The sequence below is a fragment of the Armigeres subalbatus genome, chromosome 1, assembly GCF_024139115.2.
Source record: "Armigeres subalbatus isolate Guangzhou_Male chromosome 1, GZ_Asu_2, whole genome shotgun sequence".
Classification (NCBI taxonomy): Eukaryota; Metazoa; Arthropoda; class Insecta; order Diptera; family Culicidae; genus Armigeres; species Armigeres subalbatus.
The window spans coordinates 30368968-30389288 of record NC_085139.1 but is presented as its reverse complement, the minus strand read 5'-3'; the positions used below and the strand labels follow the sequence as shown (position 1 = coordinate 30389288).

Sequence of the window (20321 nt, the reverse complement as noted above, 5' to 3'; positions counted from 1 at the left end):
CTAATTAACTTAACTTAACTTAACTTTTATTTCAGGTGTCGTTGAATAATGAAATATGTATGTATCTGAGAACCAATTCAACTAAAAAATAGTATTTAACATGGCCTTGCAACTCCCGGAACATATGATCCAAGACTAGGACCAAGAGAATGTGCTCATTCAGGAATGGTGAACACTCTTGACTGACCGCCTACTTTGCATGACAACGTCCATATATAAAAATGAGTTTGCATTTGCTTTTAGGCAATATAATTCACGGACGGCAATATAATTCGTCTTGGGATTAGCTGTGTTCATATATATGAGGAAGCGAAAAATTTTACTGGGAATGCCGGATAATCAAGAAATTGCAACGATCTGGTGTGATTTGGAGAAAACAATCATGCTCGCAATGAAGTCGATCTAGAGTGCGGCGCTGCAAACTTCTCAACTATTAACAGTTTGCACCTAGGTTTAAACACAAATTACAAACCCAAGATCGTTATCTACAATCAAACCTCCATGAGTCGAAGGGACGGTCGACTCAATGATATATCGAGATATGGAAAAGAAAATCATTTCATCACAGTAACCCATAAAACAATTTTTAGTATGGAAAAATTGGCTTCCATGAGTCGATATCGAGTCATAGAACATCGACTCCTGGAGGTTCGACTGTACATACGTAAGAATTAGTTGAGGTTTCTGTTGTCTCGATTTAACTAGCAAAAGGATATTCTCGAAATAGCAAACTTTTTTCATGGATTAATTCTTCCAGGGATCAGCAGTGTTTATATATGTATATGAAAAAATGGAACGTTTCACTGCGAAATTACAAAGTTGTTGCTAGCAATCTAATGATTTACCGTTAGTGAGAAAAACTAACCTGCGCAAGGTCGGGAACAATTGCCTTGTATTTATATATTTATTTATTTATTTATTTATTTATTTATTAACAACTGAAAGTATTCAATAAAAGGACGATGAACTGTATTTGTCCTATTTGATCGCCGGTTTGCTATTTTGAATTAAATTCGGTTAACATTTTTGTTATGTTGACTGGTAATTCAACCAAAATGATAACAATTCTAGTTATCAATATAACTGGATAATAAAGTTTGTTATTAATAAGTTATTCTGTTTTGCACTCTGTCCACCCGACATTTATTTACATATAATGGTCATGGCATCATGATTTGATTATAAATAGTCTTCAGTAAATGCAAGATTGTAGAAAGCGTAGTGCTCTTCTCATCTGCTTCTCAAGAAAGCGTAATTGGATGAGTGCCAAGAGACGACGCCGTACAATCACTCGATTCGAATCTCAATGAATGCCAATATTTTTTCCAATGCGTAATGAAGTCGGCAAAGAAGATTTAACTATTTTGGTCGATAAAACAGTGATGACTGATAACTAAATGATAACTTATTAAGTTATTTTGAGTAAATAGCATGTATAACAAAAGGTGTTATCAACTTGGTATCAGTGATAACTTAATTTGTTTTCATTCAGTTATTCAAGGAACAAAATTCTGGTATCATTTTTGTTATGTTGGCTGTTAATTCAGCCAAAATGATAACAAGTTCAGTTATCAAAATGTCCGATAACCGGATAATGGAATTTGTTATCAATTAGTTATTCATTTTTGCTCAGGTATACACTTGGCTGCTTTAGTGTACATGAGACTACCAGTTAAACTACAGGGTTCAGCAGAAAATAATGCGAAAAGGTTTAAACTTGAATGTTGGGTTAATTCTAGTAGCTAGTTACTAATATCTGTTGAAATTATGTTTGTTTATGTATACTTCCAAATGCCGCACCGAGAGATTGTAATGAATCGCCTGCTTTGAGCGTGCTTACAGCGGCACACTAAGAGTTAACTTTCTGAAATCAGTATGGCGAAAGGCATCTAAGGTTCGATTTTTCAAAACTAAACACCTTCATCGAAAAAATATTTGGTAGGCGTAGTAGCGGACACCGTCCTACATAACCGGTACCAAATAGTTTTTCATCAAAATTTCCTAATTTTGAGAAAACCCGCATTAGATGTCTTTCACCAAACAAATTTCTTGCGGTTAACTCATGCTGGCTGTTTGCGCATATACGATAGCGCCTGGATATGGCAGCGGCGGGTAGAAAATCAGCCACTGCCAATAATTCATTGTTGTATTGAAAATTTGTAAAAATGTACCCAAAAGAAGTGATTACTAGTTTGTTTCTCGCCCAAAAGACGCCGAATAAGATCGCTATGGGTGTAGGATATTTTTTGGCCACAGTTTATCGCCTTAAAATGCCTATGCACGATGGGTCTAAGTAGCAGGAGCCGGGAAGTGGACGTCCATGCTTTGCACGTATGTCAAACCTGGTCCAAGCGGCTCGTGGAAAGATTGTTCGCAACCTGGTGCGTTCTATCAGAAAACTTGCCAAAGAAGTCAAAATTTTGATAAATCCATGCGGAAACCATCAAAGAAGACTTGCATGTACCTTCTAAAGCTTGAGTGAAACGTCACTTGATTACGGAATGGGTATAGAAACTACGAATGACTCGTTCAAAAAGATTGCTTTCTTTGTTGAAGAAGGAAAAATTATAATCCTGTTTTCCGACGCGAATGCTTTTCAGTATCGATGCTGACGACGATGACCGAAGAGAATTGCAGATGTTCTGGAGAAAGTGAGGTTTAAATTCCAAACCAACTCGGCTGGTGTCATGGTGTTTGGCTTGGGGGGAATCTGTGTCAAAAGGTCGATGTTAGCAGAGGTAGCACCAATTCAAGGGCAGCTTTGAAGAGAGGTATTTGTCGACAACCGGAAGCTTTCGATTAGGAGGGTGACACGGATTCCGAGTCCTACGCTGCGCTGGATGAATGGATGTGAACGATACCTTGCGGTTGAAGAGGGAATGGAAGAGCCATTTTTTCGAGCACATCAAGAGCTTTACGCTAGTCAAGCAGAACAAAGTCGTGGAGAGGAAGTTAGAACACCATAAGGGTACGCACGCGACGAGAGGGTCTGGGCGAAGATGTACAAACTATTCCTGGACATGAACAACCAAACCATCACTGACGATCGAATAACTGGCAGTGGTGGGAGCAACAAGAGTGAGGGCTACCTCATTAAAGTTGATGGCTTTTGATGAGATTTTCCTGACTTCTCGAATCAGGATTGGTACTTGTAAGCCCAGTCCATATGTGGTAAGTACGTTATATGCATCACCATTATTATACTCATTACGTTTCTTGACTTGTTTGTATTCTAACTTATTAATAAAATTTAATACAGTTGATTCACCATGAGTCGCTGTTTAGATGCGTTACACCGGGCCGGGTTAACAACTCTCAAATTTTGATGTTTTGTAAAATGTAGCAATGCCTAATAATAATAATAATAATAATAATAATAGTAGTTTTACCACTTTTCATAGCGGACATGTTAACAAACGAAATTGTTCGAATAATGTTCGTTAATGGCTTGTTATGCCAGATTCATGTAAATATTCTGAAAAGTTTTAAATATTTTCAAACAATATTTCAAGACAATTTATTTTGTCTACCCTCGATTATGTCTACCCCTGATTTTATCACGTGATGATTTTATGACGTTTTGGATCCGAAGGGACAAAACAACACGAAAAACTTCAAAATTTTAGTGTTCTTTTCATCTTCATATATAATACCGCCGATGGTTTATTATAAATCTCTTTCAAGTATCTGTCAATGGCTTTGTAGGCTTTTTCGATAGGAAATAAAGAGCACCGTTCATGCATTTTGCCTTGCTTTGTCACAAACTAATTCATATTCGTACAATGAATCAAAAATTGAGATTAAACAAATTAATTTCCGATTCGGTCACATTGCTTATTTTATCACTCCAAAATTGGCCAGGGAGTGATAAAAACGGTGTATTGTTGTATTTCCTTATATTAAAATTTAAATACTTATAATATGTAAAGAAAGTGCAATAAAATGATGAAATGCTGTAAATAAGTTGTGTTTTGACGGGGATAAACGAGATAGCGATTCCAGATACGAAAAATACGGACATGTAGTAAGTAAATGTGGTATATTTATATCGTCTTTTGGTTTTGTTCAACTTGTTTTTATACCTTTTGTTTCCTTTTTTTCTCGTTTCAGAGAGCGAGTAATGGCGCTTAAACCAAGGCTTATATGTACTCTGATGGACATAGGTATTTGTTATGTTTTCCTAGAAACCTGTACGAATTCAAACGATTGCTTTGTTCATCCGTGTATAAGCCAGGGCACTAGACTAAAAACTGTGTCCCATCCCGAGACGTTGAGGTCCCAAGGAGTGTACATTAATCCTCTTAGCTAAGTCACTCCCAACGATTCAACAACCATCACACAATAATGCAAACGGAACGGTTGGTACGAGATGTCCCCGTTCTATGGCTTAATTGTGAAATCAAGTTAAGGACATAGTTGGAAGAGTACCATGATGGCAGTCAATATGGCACCGGACCTTCCACGGGTCAACCCCACACCTCCCGCACTCCTCTCCCACCAACATTCGAATGCATCGAACAGCATCGAACAAAAGTTTAATATTCAGATTACTAACCTGTTCACAGTATATTTATGTACTTCCCGTGATAATTAACATGTTTCTTTAAACAGTCCTGTGCATTTCGGCTCGAAATATAGCCTAAACCAGCAGTTTCGTGCCAATTTAACTGCCGTCCGCGGTTTTTTGGTTTATCACTGCTCTCCACATCTTCTCAAAGGGCATTGAAAAAATCATTTTTTACACACTTCTCCGCACTTGAGCACCCCAAAATGTTGATGGAATGCAAATGAAACATCACTTTATGAAATCAGTCACTTGTTTGACGCGAAAACTTAATATAAACTGCTATTTTTGTTCGAAAAAAACGACTAAAAACTGATCGCGAAGCGAATGTAAACACCGGTACCGATAGCAGCAAACTAATGAACAGGGTGGCTCAAAACTGATTTTGCTCCGCCGCGCTCAGTCGATTATGTTTCATATTTTGGATGTCGTTCGCTGGTTTCGGTTGGTTTGAATAGGGGCTTACCGTGCTCAGGTCGTTTCAGGTTTGTATGGCAGTTGATATGGCGAGGATGCATTTTACATTATTCTGATTGTGGCACTCCGTGATTGGGCGCTGGTGAGGGGAAGACCATATGACTGGATAAAAATTCAAGAGCTTTAACTCCTTAGACAATGCATATTAAATGGACGTTCCAATAGTTGGGAGTCGATTTTAATCGAGATTGCAAATCTTTAGCATGATAATAAAGCCTTAAATACAGTGTCGGCGGAACAGAAACGGAAACGGCAAATTTGACAGTTAGCCCATATGTTTTCCGTCAAATTTGCCGTTTCCGTTCCGCTGACATTGTGTTTGTGTAATTGTGTAATTCAACAAAATAGCCAGATTTTTTCTGTGATACATAACTATTTCACCAGGAGCAGATACTTCTTACAAAAAGTGTGACATGGGGGTGAGCGGAGTATAGAATGCTATTTGAACGGATCTTTCCTAAGGTGCGTTCAGTGAAGTCTCTGGAATGTTGCTTTCAGCTATGTGGGTTTTCTTTTCGCCAGCGTTTGGAGGGGAGGAGCTGTAGCCAGTGTAATGAATGGTTTAGTTTCCCATAATATTTTTCATACAAACTTAAATCGGCTTGTTCTCAATCAGTTTTTGTTCAAATCGGCTCACTCGGAGCATGGAACAGAATCAAGTGAGCGTGGTGGAGCTGGGTCGTTTTTTGAACCACCCTACTAATATTCTTTGTTTTTTCATAAATACGACACCAATACTACTACAGTATATGACAGTTTGTATTGTACCAATACTTTCAAAGCTTTGTTTTGGTACTCAACCCACCTTCACCTTAAGATTTGATTCTCACAGGTATTTTCAACAACGCTGCACAGTAGGCCTGGCCACTTTTATGTTTGAACTACATTTATAATGTGCTTCAAACATAAATATTGACATGAAAAGTAATAGATATAGTCGAATCTATCACTTTCCAGGATTCTTTCACGAACTGGCTGTGTATGTGTAGACTAGACTAGACTAGACTAGGCCGTTCTTTCTTGATTCACATATTTATATTTATTTGTGTTTCGCCTGATTATATTTTATTGTTGAATTTTTCCTTCTTTTAATCAAAGGCTTGTCATTCGAGTTTCGCACATTAATATTTATTTGTGTTTAACCTTATTTTCATTGTTGAATCTTTTCATTCTTTTATTCATAACCTTTTCTTTCAAGTTTCGCATTTTTCTACCGCATATGAAATACCAACACTTGAAAACATTTCATTCTAGAATTTTCTTTTTGTTGAAACATAGGGTATTCTTATTTTTATCAAAGTATTGCTAGGCTTTATTAACTTCAATTGTAATTCATGAAAATAGTTCTTCACTCATTTTCATCAAAATGATGATTCAAAATATATAATTTTAGCTTAACATACCATCTTCTAATGACAGTAATTTTATTTTTATGTGCTCAAAAGATGATACGTTTTTGTTCACAAAATTTGTTTTTAAGTAACTATGCACGAATGTACAAAATACATTTATTTTTATTATTAGAAACCGTTACGTTACGCTGTAAAGTTGGGAGCAGGTATGGGAAAAACCGGTTCATTTAGCGCTAATCTTTCACTCACATCTATACACAATCGCAAATTCGGCAACTGTATACGAGCCCTTCCAAAATTTTCAATTTCTGTTGTCTGCCGTTTGGCTTCAGTTAGTAACGAATCATGCCAAAAAACAAACAGACAAAATTCATCACCGAATCTTTCCCACAGATAGCAAATGATGCATAGCCGAGTATTTGTTTACATTCGGTTCGTAAACGAATGGAATCGCAATTGAGTGGTGAGTGGGGATTCAGCAGAAAGAATCAGGCCGCAAAACGAATCATTGAGTCTAAATTGAATCAATCTTCTGAGTCCAACTCAGTGTTTTCTGCTGCACTCACTACACATCGGTTCATTCTCATCTCTCGATTTCTTTTCGCACTATCTGTGGTTTCACTTATTCCTGCTGGGAGGCACTCAGTAGGTATGAATCGTTTGTTGGTTCGCTGTTGGGTTGAGTAGCATTCAGTTAGCAATCGTGTGTTCGCTGATGGATAGGGATTTTAAATCAGTGTGGTTCGTGTGAGTGAGTGAGTTTTCCCATACCTGGTTGGGAGGGTTATGGAATCGCCAAAATTTGCATTAGGGAAGATCCATTTATTACGTAAAATAGGGAATTTTCAACCCTCCCTCCCGCTCCCCCTATGCCTTACCTTTTGTAAGAAACATCTGGAAATTTTGTATAGATCGTCACACTTCGCTCAACCCCCTCCCTTACGTGATTTGTGAATGTTTGTGTTTCATTTTGAAGTCAACTAGTAAGGGGCCGTACACTAATTACGTAAGCAATTTTTCTGGGTTTTTCAACCCCCCCTCCCCCCATGTAAGATTTTTCCCGTACATATCAATTTTTATTTATATGGAGCGTAAGAAAATGACCGACCCCCCCTCCCCCCATAAGTGCTTACGTAATTAGTGTACGACCCCTAACCCTCTAACGCCCAAGACCGCCTTCAGACGGGAAACTTTAATATTTTTTTTTGACCTATTTTTCATTCAACCTTCTGTTATTTTTTCGACCCTCTTTTCCTTCGACTTTTTGTCATTTTAACCTTTTGTACTTTCAATTTTTTGACATTCGACCTTTATCCCTTCAATTTTTTTACTTTCCACCTTTTGACTTTTCGACATTTTATCCTTTCGACCTTTTGTTTTCGACCTTTTATCCTTTCGGTGTTTTGTGCTTTCGAACTTTTATCCTTTCGACCTTCTATCCTTTCGGCCCTTTATCCTTTCGACCTTCTGTCCTTTCGACTTTTTGTCCTACCTGAGCGTTCATGTCGCCGATGACGATTTTGACGTCCCGCAGTGGGCATCCATCGTATGTCTGCTCCAGCTGTGCATAGAATGCTTTTTTCTCGTCGTCGGGTCTCCCTTCGTGTGGACAGTGCACGTTGATGATGCTTTAATTGAAGAAACGGCCTTTTATCATTAGCTTGCACCTCCTTGCGTTGATTGGCTGCCACCCAACCACTCGTTGGCGCATCTTACCCAGTACAATTAAGCCGGTTCCCAGCTCGTTGGTGGTGCTACAGCTTTGGTAGAAGGTAGCCGCTCGATGCCCGCTTTTCCACACTTTCTGTCCTGTCCAGCAGGTTTCCTGTAGCGCTACGACGTTGAAGTTGCGGTGATGTAATTCAAGGTAGATTATCCAATCGCAACCTGCGAAGCCTAGCGACTTGCAGTTCCATGTTCCAAGCTTCCAATCGTGATCCTTTATTCGTCACCAAGTCGTTGCCGATTATATCGAGTCGTATCCCAAGTAACATTTCAAGTTTTATTCCGCTCTAGGAATGGTTTTCAAGATCGAATTACAAGAACTGACAATAAAACCCATTACTACAGGATTACCTTCTGATGATCACTATAAGAGTAAGATATGTCCAAATGGCCCTCTCTAGATTACCACTATAATCCTCTTATAAGAGTATATAAAAATCCGTTTCAAGCCGCCCGCAAAAAAAGGAATTTGCCTACGACTGCTGTCAAAAATGTTGCTTTGAAAAAAGAGAAACAAAACCTTGCAAACAAATAATAACAAACCAAAGTGTTGATGAAAATCATGATGAGAATGACTACAAAATTAAACTTTTTCAGGTTTTTTTTTCAAATGCACTTTCATGGAAATAAGGTGCACGCTCGATTTCATGATGAAAGCTAGTGCAAAAATGAGATTAAACACTACGCGCCCGCAAAATAATATAGTTTTGGGCAATAAATTTTAAATCATTGTAACATCAATAACGTAAATCTTCACTAAATTTATTGATATTACACCCAAATATGTTTGTTTATTAAATCTTTTACCAAAAACGTGTCTTTAGCGGCGAAAACACCGTCTAATCATAAATTCCAGTGATAAATTTCACTGACTTGAAGATGGTTCTCCATTTCCAATACGGCCATCATAGGTTTCGATCAGAAAAATGTTGCTCTTATTAAACACCGTTATAAACCCTTTGCAATGTAAATATTCTTATTGGGGTTATTCATTTGACCACATAACGATAAAAAATTATGGCTTTGATCAAGCTTTGAAAATTGGACTTATTACGCTCTTCGTTTCAACCATAGAGCTCCTAACAAGACCAGCTTTTCGAGCAGATTTATTAGAGGTTTATTGATAGTAATAAGATCGCCAATAAATCTGAGCAACTAGCCATGGTGACTGCTGTCATAAATCCGCTATAAGAATTAAATGAATCTCACAAGCATGAAAATTGTTACTTGGGATTATCTTCTATGTCGTTCGTAATGGTTGTTTTTAAAGGCGGCTTATTGGACCTACGCAAACCTCATGTCTCGTCGGAGGGCCGTCGTGTCGGGTCTATTTAGCGCCTCACCTAACACCAGGCCTCACCTAACACCATTGTGCTGTCCCGACGTAATCTAAAAAATCCTCAATTTGTCCCGTATGTTAATTGATTCTTTCGAAGAGACATTAAAATTTCATTAGTGGATTGAACGGAACTGGTAACTTGGTAGGCAAGTATATCCTGAAAATCAGGTCACACTTATTAAACTTCAATAGGATGAAGCGCAGAGGCAGACAGATTTCCAGATTAAGTTCATTTTCGATTTTTTACATCTTGCGAAGTAGGTAAATTCTATTTATTTTTCAGATCTGCTTTACCACATATTTTTCAATCGTTTGATTCTTTTCGAAACATTAAGAATCATGAAGTCTTTCTGAATAATTCAGAACATTACGAATTCATCCACTGTAAAAAAAATCAATAAATCAGCTGAACAAAATCAAATCGAGTTTAAGGCGGTTTCAAACCGAGTGAAAATTTGGTCGGAGCTTCCATATGTGAGGGCCTTTTTGGAAGCACATGACCATGAGAACAAAATTAATGGACAAGATTCCCTAGATGTGATGCTACTTTTAGCATCATTGAAATCAATTTCGATCAAAAAGGACTGTGAATTGATTAGATTTGATATTTATTCACATGCGCCAACAATATTCATCGTAATAATTAAAATTACTTCTAAATAATGTTCTTTCCTTGTTGAAATTCTTGTTCCTCAAATTTTTCCTCACTTATATTCATGGAAGAGGGGTTTGGGAAATCAATAATCCCACCCTACTTCTTTTCTCGCATTTGTCTTTCGACATTTTTTTTCTTAAAATTATTTCTTTATGTCTCTAATGCCCACACCGGCTTTAAAGGCTGGTTTACAGTTCGGAAAACGCGTCACGGGATTTGGTTCCTCATGCATTTTTAAAGTGGCAGGATTTAGGGGATTTGGGCTAGGAAAACGATGGACCCCCCCTCTCCCTTGAAAAATGCATGAAAGACTAACTGCCATGGCTATTTTTTTGTTATTTTCAATTGTTGAAAAAATCGGAAAAGTTTTTGATATTGGTCAGTAATAAAATCCTTAGACCTTAATGCATGTTTTATTTTTTTTAATTTTCAAAATTCTACATTTTGTTAACGTAGAATTACGTCTTTCGGTAATTTATGTAGGGATGTCATTCCAAAGTTTTTTTTTTGTGTCTTTATTAAGGAGACTTTCAGCCCGAGGCTGGCTCGTCTCCGGAATAATATTCCAAAGTTTCAAATTGGGAACCGCCACGAAAAGAGGTCAGGAAGTACGAGCCAATAACTGAGCCGGTTTTCAACGGATTCTTGAGATTTTAGTATGAATCGATCAGTTAACTCTCTAAGACTATCTATTGTAAACAATTGTTTCAATGCATTTAACTATTGAAAATCCAATTTTGACAGGTAGTGTTCAAATTTCACTTTTACAGTAAGTTGCCCACATTGTGGCAATATCCATCCGCAATGAACATGCACAAAATAATTGAATATCGCTTGGAATATCGAGCGTTACGTCATTCTACGTTCAATTTGCGGTCGTGTCTACAACCTTCTACTTTTTTAATATTGAAAAATACGAATTTTTTGTTCCTTCGTTTTTCCATAACTGACTTAATGCTTAGAAGGTTAGTTAAGGTACTTAATAGAAGGTTATGATGGTGAAAAATTCACTCTAACTTTTCTCTAAAATTCTTACACGGAAAATTAAAACTAAGCCCTTACAGTTTGAAATTTTCCCGGCTCTTAAATTTTGTCACAAGGTTTTTTACATGTCCCGTTTTGCAAATGCGTTTGTCCCGTTTTTACACCGAAAGGATCTGGTCAGCCTACTACTTGCGGATACATGCAGCTTTTCATAGAGGTTTAACAGAGCCCACTGTCAAACTACACCACATCCTAGGCAGACACCACAACTCGCAGATGGCCTGGGGAGGAATCGTCAAGCCCTTGGACATTGTCCCTGCTGCCCTTAAAACAAATGTTGAAGATTGTGAATACATAAATAAATAAATAAATAACCGAATTTCTTAACTCACAACTCTCTATCCAACTTGATCGTAGGGTTACTGCTCCTGGACTTCATATCATAGCTCCGATATTGGTCTCACGAATAACAGAGCAATGAAAAGGTATTCGGTTTGTTCATTATTTTTGTGATGTTTTTCAGCAGTAAGCACGCATGTTAGCAAAAAGAAGCGACGAAATTGGTGCCGTATTTCTTTGTTTCGCGATGAGATGAATATATGTTCAGTGAGATGGAAAATGGAACAGTTCCCCTAGTAGAAGAGAAAAAAAAATACATCGACGTGAAACCTAACAAGGATTCTTTCTGCGTAGAGTGTAAAACTTGACCCGTATGAAGGGGGGTTGGCAGAAGGAAGGTCGTGCGATATGTGCCATTACAAATATTGCCCTCCGCTCGCTTTCAAATCGACTTCTATAAAACATTCTTCATGCCTGCCGTATCCTAACGGAACTATAAATTCTATACTCTAATTCTATCATGAACATGTGCGTCTAATTTTTGGAAGATGATATTAGCATTTCCATATCATTGTAAATCGTTTAACTTCACGTAGAAGTAATACACTCAAATCATTAACTGAACTCGAGTTTGTTTTTCTTTAATACTGCTCTAAAGGTTTTGAACTTGATTTTGATGAATAAACTGATATCATTTCAATCATACTACTTTGTTTCAACATGCCCAAAGCAAGATTTACACTCATTTTCGCTCGTATTAAAACGTCTTCGCACGTACAGTAACATCGTAAATCGTCACGAGAATATTAAAAGCGTCATATTTTTCAGCTTGGCGAATCCCGGCCACGATGGATCGCCAAATCAAGGTTGCGCGTATCGAGCATCTTTTGGCACAGCTCGTGCGACACCTCATTAATCTGGCGAACTCGTCCGACTTAAACGACATACGACACGTCGCTACCGTTCCGATTCAATTGTTGGCCATGGTGGGGTTTACCTTTCAACCGTGCATCTCATTCCAGAATTGTTTTCAACAGGATGCTTTCTAACTCGAATCTATCCATCTTTATATGCAAGCAGCCACTTCCGTCCCCGAAGGGGCATCCATCATCGAATTCCAGATGATCGACAAAAACAACGCCACCAAAATTTACGACTGCTCTTTCTCGAACCGTTTTACAACCCCGCCAACACCATGTTTCATATTTCACAGATCGACGCCGCGGTAGTCAAGCGGGTGTGTGGTGTGATCGGCCCGTTAGAAACTGCAAACGCCAAAAACTACGGAATCAATATTTATAGATTTTCGACGGTTTTTCAGCAAGTGTTTCTTGGCCCGGTTGTTTTTTTCATGCCGGTCAGTTGCAGAGTTTGCTCACCTCTCCCAATGTGACCATCAGGGTTACGAGCTCCGATTCCCCCCGGGGCTTGGTCAAGGAAAGTAGCAAAAAAAAAACAGAACGCGCACACGTTGTTGCGGAGAAAAGTCATGTCAGAGCAGCAGCCGCGCGGGGTATGTTTGTTTGACCATAAAATGATGTCAAACATTCTGCGGCAATAGGACATGCCGACGGCAAAGGGGTTAGCGAGCAGGGGATGCTGCGGAGCTGCAAATATGTAATAAATCGACGCCATACAAGAGAAATATGAAAGTAGAGGATTTTCTGAACTTGGCGTGCCAGAAACTAAGTGAGGCGGAATAACCGAATAATTACTTTTTTGTAAATAGGTAAAGCATTCTGGGTTGTATAAACAGTAAGGGGAAATGATGGATTTTGAATTTTGATCTATTATTGTCAGAAGTTTTTTCGAACCTTATTGCGCTCAGTTTTCAGACCGTGATTGTGGTTCAAAAGTCTGCTCTGGCCGAATTTGAGCTTGTTTTTACTTCCCAAACGGATTCCGGATGAAATCACGAACGGATTCCGGATGGAATCTCTAACGGATTCCGAATGGAGTCTCGAACGGATTCCCGAACAGATGCCGAATGCAGTCCAGAACGGATACAAGATGGAAGAACGTCGTCGGATTCCGGATGGAAACCCGAATGGATTCCGGATGGAATCCCGAACGGATTCCGGATGGAATCCCGAACGGATTCCGGATGGAATCCCGAACGGATTCCGGATGGAATCCCGAACGGATTCCGGATGGAATCCCGAACGGATTCCGGATGGAATCCCGAACGGATTCCGGATGGAATCCCGAACGGATTCCGGATGGAATCCCGAACGGATTCCGGATGGAATCCCGAACGGATTCCGGATGGAATCCCGAACGGATTCCGGATGGAATCCCGAACGGATTTCGGATGGAATCCCGAACTGATTCCGGATGGAATTCCGAACGGCTTCCGGATGGAATCCCGAACGGATTCCGGATGGAATCCCGAACGGATTCCGGATGGAATCCCGAACGGATTCCGGATGGAATCCCGAACGGATTCCGGATGGAATCCCGAACGGATTCCGGATGGAATCCTGAACGGATTCTGGATGGAATCCCGAACGGATTCTGGATGGAATCCTGAACGGATTCCGGATGGAATCCCGAACGGATTCCGGATGGAATCCCGAACGGATTCCGGATGGAATCCCGAACGGATTCCGGATGGAATCCCGAACGGATTCCGGATGGAATCCCGAACGGATTCCGGATGGAATCCCGAACGGATTCCGGATGGAATCCCGAACGGATTCCGGATGGAATCCCGAACGGATTCCGGATGGAATCCCGAACGGATTCCGGATGGAATCCCGAACGGTTTCCGGATGGAATCCCGAACGGTTTCCGGATGGAATCCCGAACGGATTCCGGATGGAATCCCGAACGGATTCCGGATGGAATCCCGAACGGATTCCAGATGGAATCCCGAACAGATTCCGGATGGAATCCAGAACGGATTCCGGATCGAATCCCGAACGGATTCCGGATCGAACCTCGAACGGAATCCGGATCGAATCCCGAACGGATTCCGGATGGACTCTCAAACGGGTTCCGGATGAAATCCCGAACGGATTCCGGATCGAATCCCAAATGGATTCCAGATAGAATCCCGAACGGATTCCGGATGGAATCCCAAACGGATTTCGGATGGAATCCCGAACGGATTCCGGATGGAATCCCGAACGGATTCCGGATGGAATCCCGAACGGATTCCGAATGGAATCCCTAACGGATGCGGATGGAATCCCGAACGGATTTCGGATGGAATCCCGAACTGATTCCGGATGGAATTCCGAACGGATTCCGGATGGAATCCCGAACGGATTCCGGATGGAATCCCGAACGGATTCCGGATGGAGTCCCGAACGGATTCCGGATGGAATCCCGAACGGATTCCGGATGGAATCCCGAACGGATTCCGGATGGAATCCCGAACGGATTCCGGATGAAATCCCGAACGGATTCCGGATGGAATCCCGAACGGATTCCGGATGGAATCCCGAACGGATTCCGGATGGAATCCCGAACGGATTCCGGATGGAATCCCGAACGGATTCCAGATGGAATCCCGAACAGATTCCGGATGGAATCCCGAACAGATTCCGGATGGAGTCCCGAACGGATTCCGGATGGAGTCCCGAACGGATTCCGGATGGAATCCCGAACGGATTCCGGATGGAATCCCGAACGGATTCCGGATGGAATCCCGAACGGATTCCGAATGGAATCCCTAACGGATGCGGATGGAATCCCGATTCCGGATGGAATCCCGAACGAATTCCGGATGGAATCCCAAGCGGATTCCAGATCGAATCCCGAACGGATTCTGGATCGAATCCCGAACGGATTCCGGATGGAATCCTGACCGGATTCCGAATGGATCTCGACCGGATTCGGGATGGAATCGTGACCGGATTCCGGATGGAATCCCGGACAAATTCCGGATGCAATCCCGATCGGATTCCGGATGCAATCCCGAACGGATTCCGGATGGAATCCCGAACGGATTCTGGATGGAATTCCGAACGGATTCCAGATTGAATCCCGAACGGATTCAAGATGGAATCCCCAACGGATTCCGGATGGAATGCCAAACGGATTCCGGATCGAACCCCGAACAGATTCCGGTATGCTTTCTTCGAAAGGATTACGTTTATCCAATTCTATTATCGACCTGTGCGGTGTTATATTCAACAATTGTGTTTTTTTTTCTACCAGCACTTCAGCACCAAAATAATGAAAAATGTCCCTTATGCCAAATGACCTTTTGAACCTTTTGAAGCTATTAATAGTTATGTCAAATGATTTGAGATTATTTGCACATTTTTATCAAATTGGACAAATCGAGTAGATAGAAAATTAAATCAAAAAATATTGACGAAATAATCAAGTTATTGATAAATATGTTATGATATGTGCTCTCAAATTAATTTTGAAAATGAATTCTGACGGGATTAACTTTAAGCAAATTTGATAAATAATTCTTATAGATAAAGTTAAATTTTTCACCGATATTCAGCAACATAAAAAAAAATTATTGCAAAGAAAAGACGTTGAAATTAACTGATCCCTCTTTCTTGCTTATTTTAACTAAAAAAAATTAAAAAGCAGATAGATGCTTCCTCAACCAATGTTTCGACAAATGGTTTGTACTTGCTTTAGGGATGTTATAGGTTCCATAATGACTAAATTCTGAATTCTCTACGTCCGGTCCGAACATCTTAGAATTATGATTCTTGAATAGCGTTAAATAATTAGGTGTATTGAATTATTATTATTAATATCTTTAATAATGAGGTTTTCGGCCCTGGGCCAGTTCACCTCGTAGAAGGTGTATTGAAGAGAATTTCGGAAAATCATGCATTTCGGTAAAATTCAAAGATTTTGAATAAAAAATATTCATAGAGGTATCTCGATGCTAATATTAAATATATTACAGTTTTGACCCGATTTGGTCACTCCCCGATTTTGTCTACTCCCGATTATATCACGTTTTCGACCCGATTTTGTCACCCCAAAAAAAATTGATAATTTTAGTCTTTCTTTTTATTTCGCACATAATACCGCAAACAACAAAGGTTTCCATGAAATAATTTTCACTGCCTGTGGGTTATTATGAATGAAATAACGGGTACCGTGCATGCATTTTGCCTTTCCAAGGCATAAACTGATGCATATTTATGAAATGAATATGAAATGAAATTCAAAAATTACAAATTTTCCGATTTTGTCATATGCCCTATTTTATCACCCCAAAAGATCACCAGGGGGTGATAAAATAGGATTATTACTTTATTACTGTATTGAAAAAATTTCCTCAAAACATCAAAATATTGCAGAATAGAAGAAAATATTGGGAATTTAACTCTATTGAGTTAATAATTCTGGAAAGAAAGATATTTGAAAACATTCTGAATTCCCAACCCCAGACAAAAATTAAAGCAAGAGTTCTCTTGTTCAGAAAACGAATGACATCTCATTGAGTCTGGAAATTTGGTTATTATTTATCCCTATTGAAACATTGTTCCAAACCTGTAAACATTTTAAATTATCAAAAAAAATCTATTTTCCTTAAAATGAATTCCTAATCATTACCCTTTGATACCAAAAGTGTTGTATTATATTCTGTCCATTATTCAAATAGCTTAGTTTCAAAATTTTGCTCCCAATTTCCCACACAAGGTCTGTCGAATCGCAAGTCTGAGAAAAAAAAATAATGAAAAACCGCTTACCTGTTGAAACCTTTTTAAACTAATCCCAAACACGCAACCAAAAAGGTAAACCAGTGATCCTGTATTATGTTTTGCTGGGTCGTCGTCTGCTCTAATCCAATCTCTCCGCGTTGACAATTAATCTTTATTGTCTGGTGCGCGCGGTGATTCACTTCGCTTCCACGCTACTGTCGCGGGACAATCACAATCAGAACGGTCGGTCGGTCGGTGGCGGTTTCGTTTGTGCCGAATTTGATCTACTGGTGCATCATCACTGTGTACGTATATTTTGTTGAAAGGCAGTCCCACTCGCTCGGTGGTGTCTTCGGATCCAATGTCACTTGATTTGCTGTCAATCACGATCACTAATTTTAGATCTTCATTTGTTCCACTTTGTTTCCGATTTGGGTAAGCTTCTTGTCACATCCCTTTTCGATCGGATTTCACCTTTTTGTTTTCTATAATTCTGTTTTGATCAGATTTTTTCACTTTCTATAGATTTACCATGAAGATTTATTTTTTTGTTTTCGTTTAATTTTCACTCAGATTCCCAATCACTTGAAAACTTTTTATCCCAATCACTTTCTTCTGCATTATCCACAGATTACCAAATTCAACCGCTTCCTGTCCTTCCAAGAACTGTGCCCAACACTGAACCGCGCAGGAAAGGAAGTTCCGCGTCCGCTAGCTTCGACAGTCGGTAGCGCACTGACTGAAGCGAACGCGTCGACAAAGTGAAAATGCAAATCCTTTCTTCGGGGCCCAAGTGCGCGCGCGCACTTAGTTATTCTTCGCTTCAAGCGCTAGCTCCTGATGTAGGAGGATTACGCACTGCATGAAGACGTGTATAGAGCGTGGAAGCAACGGACGACGGAAAAAATAGGAACACAGTGCAGCATGCGATGACGATAGCTAACTGACGACGTTGTGTAAGTCCACCGCGCGCGAGTACGGAATATCCAAATCCAAAATCCAACCGGCACCGGTTGGCGGCATCTTCCTCAACCGTCACTGTACCATCAAGCTCTTGAGAAACATCGAACCGCGCGTTGCGCGCATTGACGTCGTCGCCCTCCGAGAGAGTGAGCATGAGAGGAGCATAACTGATCCGCGTCTCCTTTTCGATGATTTTCAAATCGTCGACGCCGCCGTAGCTTTCGTCAGACCAGAGGGAAATCCGGCGCACATTTTCCCGGCCTGCTGGGGTGCATTCTCTCAGGATTTTCTGGCGATGCATTTTTTGAACGTAAACAGAGCATGATGATGGCTCGTTGATTGGTCGGATGGTTGCAGCAGTGAGAGAGCGTGAGAATAACAGACGGGTTACCTCTCGACTTGCATCGAGCTGGAACGCGCGCCACATTGCGTACAGGGTGCTCCGTAAGAGGATACAAATTTGGCAATTCGGACTTGCCTTTACTGTGTAGAGCGCGTGTGTTGCATTATCTTAATTATCGATTATTTGATTCGTTAATAACTCAACTGGATTATAAGTTAGAACCGTGATTGATGGTTCGAGTCCAAGATACAACAATGTTTTATCACACCAAACCAAAAAATCTACGGAAAACTTCCGAAATTCGCAGCATTGATAAGAAGAAAACATCGATGAAGAGAGATCGATTAATGTAGCTGAGCCCGTATGATCTTAAGCTCGAGAAAAGCACTATTTTTGTTCATAGATTTGTTCACAGAAGCGAGCATTTTTATAAAGCTACGCTTCTTCTTCTTCAATTACTCAACATTCCAACTGGAACTCTACACATCTCGATATTCAAGGGATCATCGAGGAACTGAGAGCTCGAGGAATGGAAGGAAAGTTGAAATGGGTGTTAGATCCAAAAAAGCTTGTTGCTATGAAAAACGACAACAAATCATATTGCGATTCTTTGCTAAAATTAGCATACTGGCTCACCTGTTAGGGTAAACTGAGATAACCCCCGGGGCAAAACGACCTTTTGGCTTGTTTGGCTGTGTTCCGGACGTATTTTAAAGAATGTTTACTGCGAGATTCGTAGTTCAAGATCCAAACTACATGTGCTGCTGTAAACACTCTTAGAAATCTGCCGAAAAAGACCTCAAAATCGTCAAAGGGTCGCTTTGCCCTGGGGTGCATATTATCCCAGTTTTCTTTACGCGCCGGGTCCCATGCGCCGAGTTGTGCGCCATGCAAAAAGTAAATAAACCAATGTCAAACAAATGTCAAAAAGTAAATAAACCAATGTCAAACATTCGCTTCCAAGGTATGCAGCATATTGTCGTCCCTTCACGAAAAGATATTCTTTAGTGAAATTGTTCGAGGTTTAGCAGTTATTTGCTTTTCTTTCGGCTGCGTAGCGTTCGGTATATTGTTTAAGTGGATCTTAGTAGTGCAATTATGTTTAATTTGTGATGTACTACACTACATGCACCATTCTCAAAGTTCTGTGCAAAATTATCCTAGCCCGGATTCAGAAGAAGATCGATGCAACTCTCCGGCAGCAGCAAGCCGGATTCCGTGCCGGAAGATCCTGTGTGGACCATATTGTCACGCTCCGCATCATTCTGGAGCAGGTCAATGAATTTCAAGAGTCCCTTTACTCGGTATTCATTGACTACGAAAAAGCTTTCGACGGTCTCAATCACGGGAATATGTGGGGCGCCCTGAGACGCAAGGGGGTTCCTGAGAAAATCATCGGCCTCATCGAAGCACAGTACGAGGCCTTTTCGTGTAGGATCCTGCACAATGGGGTCCTGTCCGACCCTATCCGGGTCGTAGCTGGTGTGAGGCAAGGATGTATTCTATCACCGTTACTGTTCCTCATCGTAATCGATGAGATTCTGGTAGATGCGATTGGCCGCGAACCAAACCGCGGGCTGTTATGGCAACCTATAACCGTGGAGCACCTAAACGACTTCGAATTGGCTGATGACGTTGCACTCCTCGCGCAACGGCGCTCTGATATGCAGAGTAAGCTCAACGACCTTGCCGAGCGCTCCTCCTCTGCAGGTTTAGTCATCAACGTCAACAAAACCAAATCGTTGGATGTAAACACGGTGACTCCTTCCAGTTTCACAGTAGCCGGGCAACCAGTGGAGAATGTTGAAAGCTCCCAATATCATGGTAGCCAAATGGCGTCAGACGGTGGTACCAAGATCGACATAGACGCACGGATCAAGAAAGCAAGGGCTGCCTTTGCGAGTTTAAGAAATATCTGGAAAAACAGGCAGATAAGTGAACGCACCAAAA

The 20321-nt window shown here is 40.5% G+C and overlaps 1 protein-coding gene across 2 annotated transcripts in view; it reads right to left on the bottom strand.

Annotated features, from left to right (window-relative positions):
* LOC134223508 (fibroblast growth factor receptor homolog 1-like) overlaps positions 1-17987 on the bottom strand; it is a 136578-nt gene extending 118591 nt beyond the window's left edge. The window contains exon 1 of one of the 2 annotated variants that reach the window (XM_062702673.1): positions 17114-17987. The gene's annotated coding sequence lies outside the window, so the exon portion shown is untranslated. The remainder of the gene's footprint in view (positions 1-17113) is intronic. The other variant, XM_062702682.1, reaches the window with a different exon arrangement.
* Between the last annotated feature and the right edge of the window lie 2334 nt (positions 17988-20321).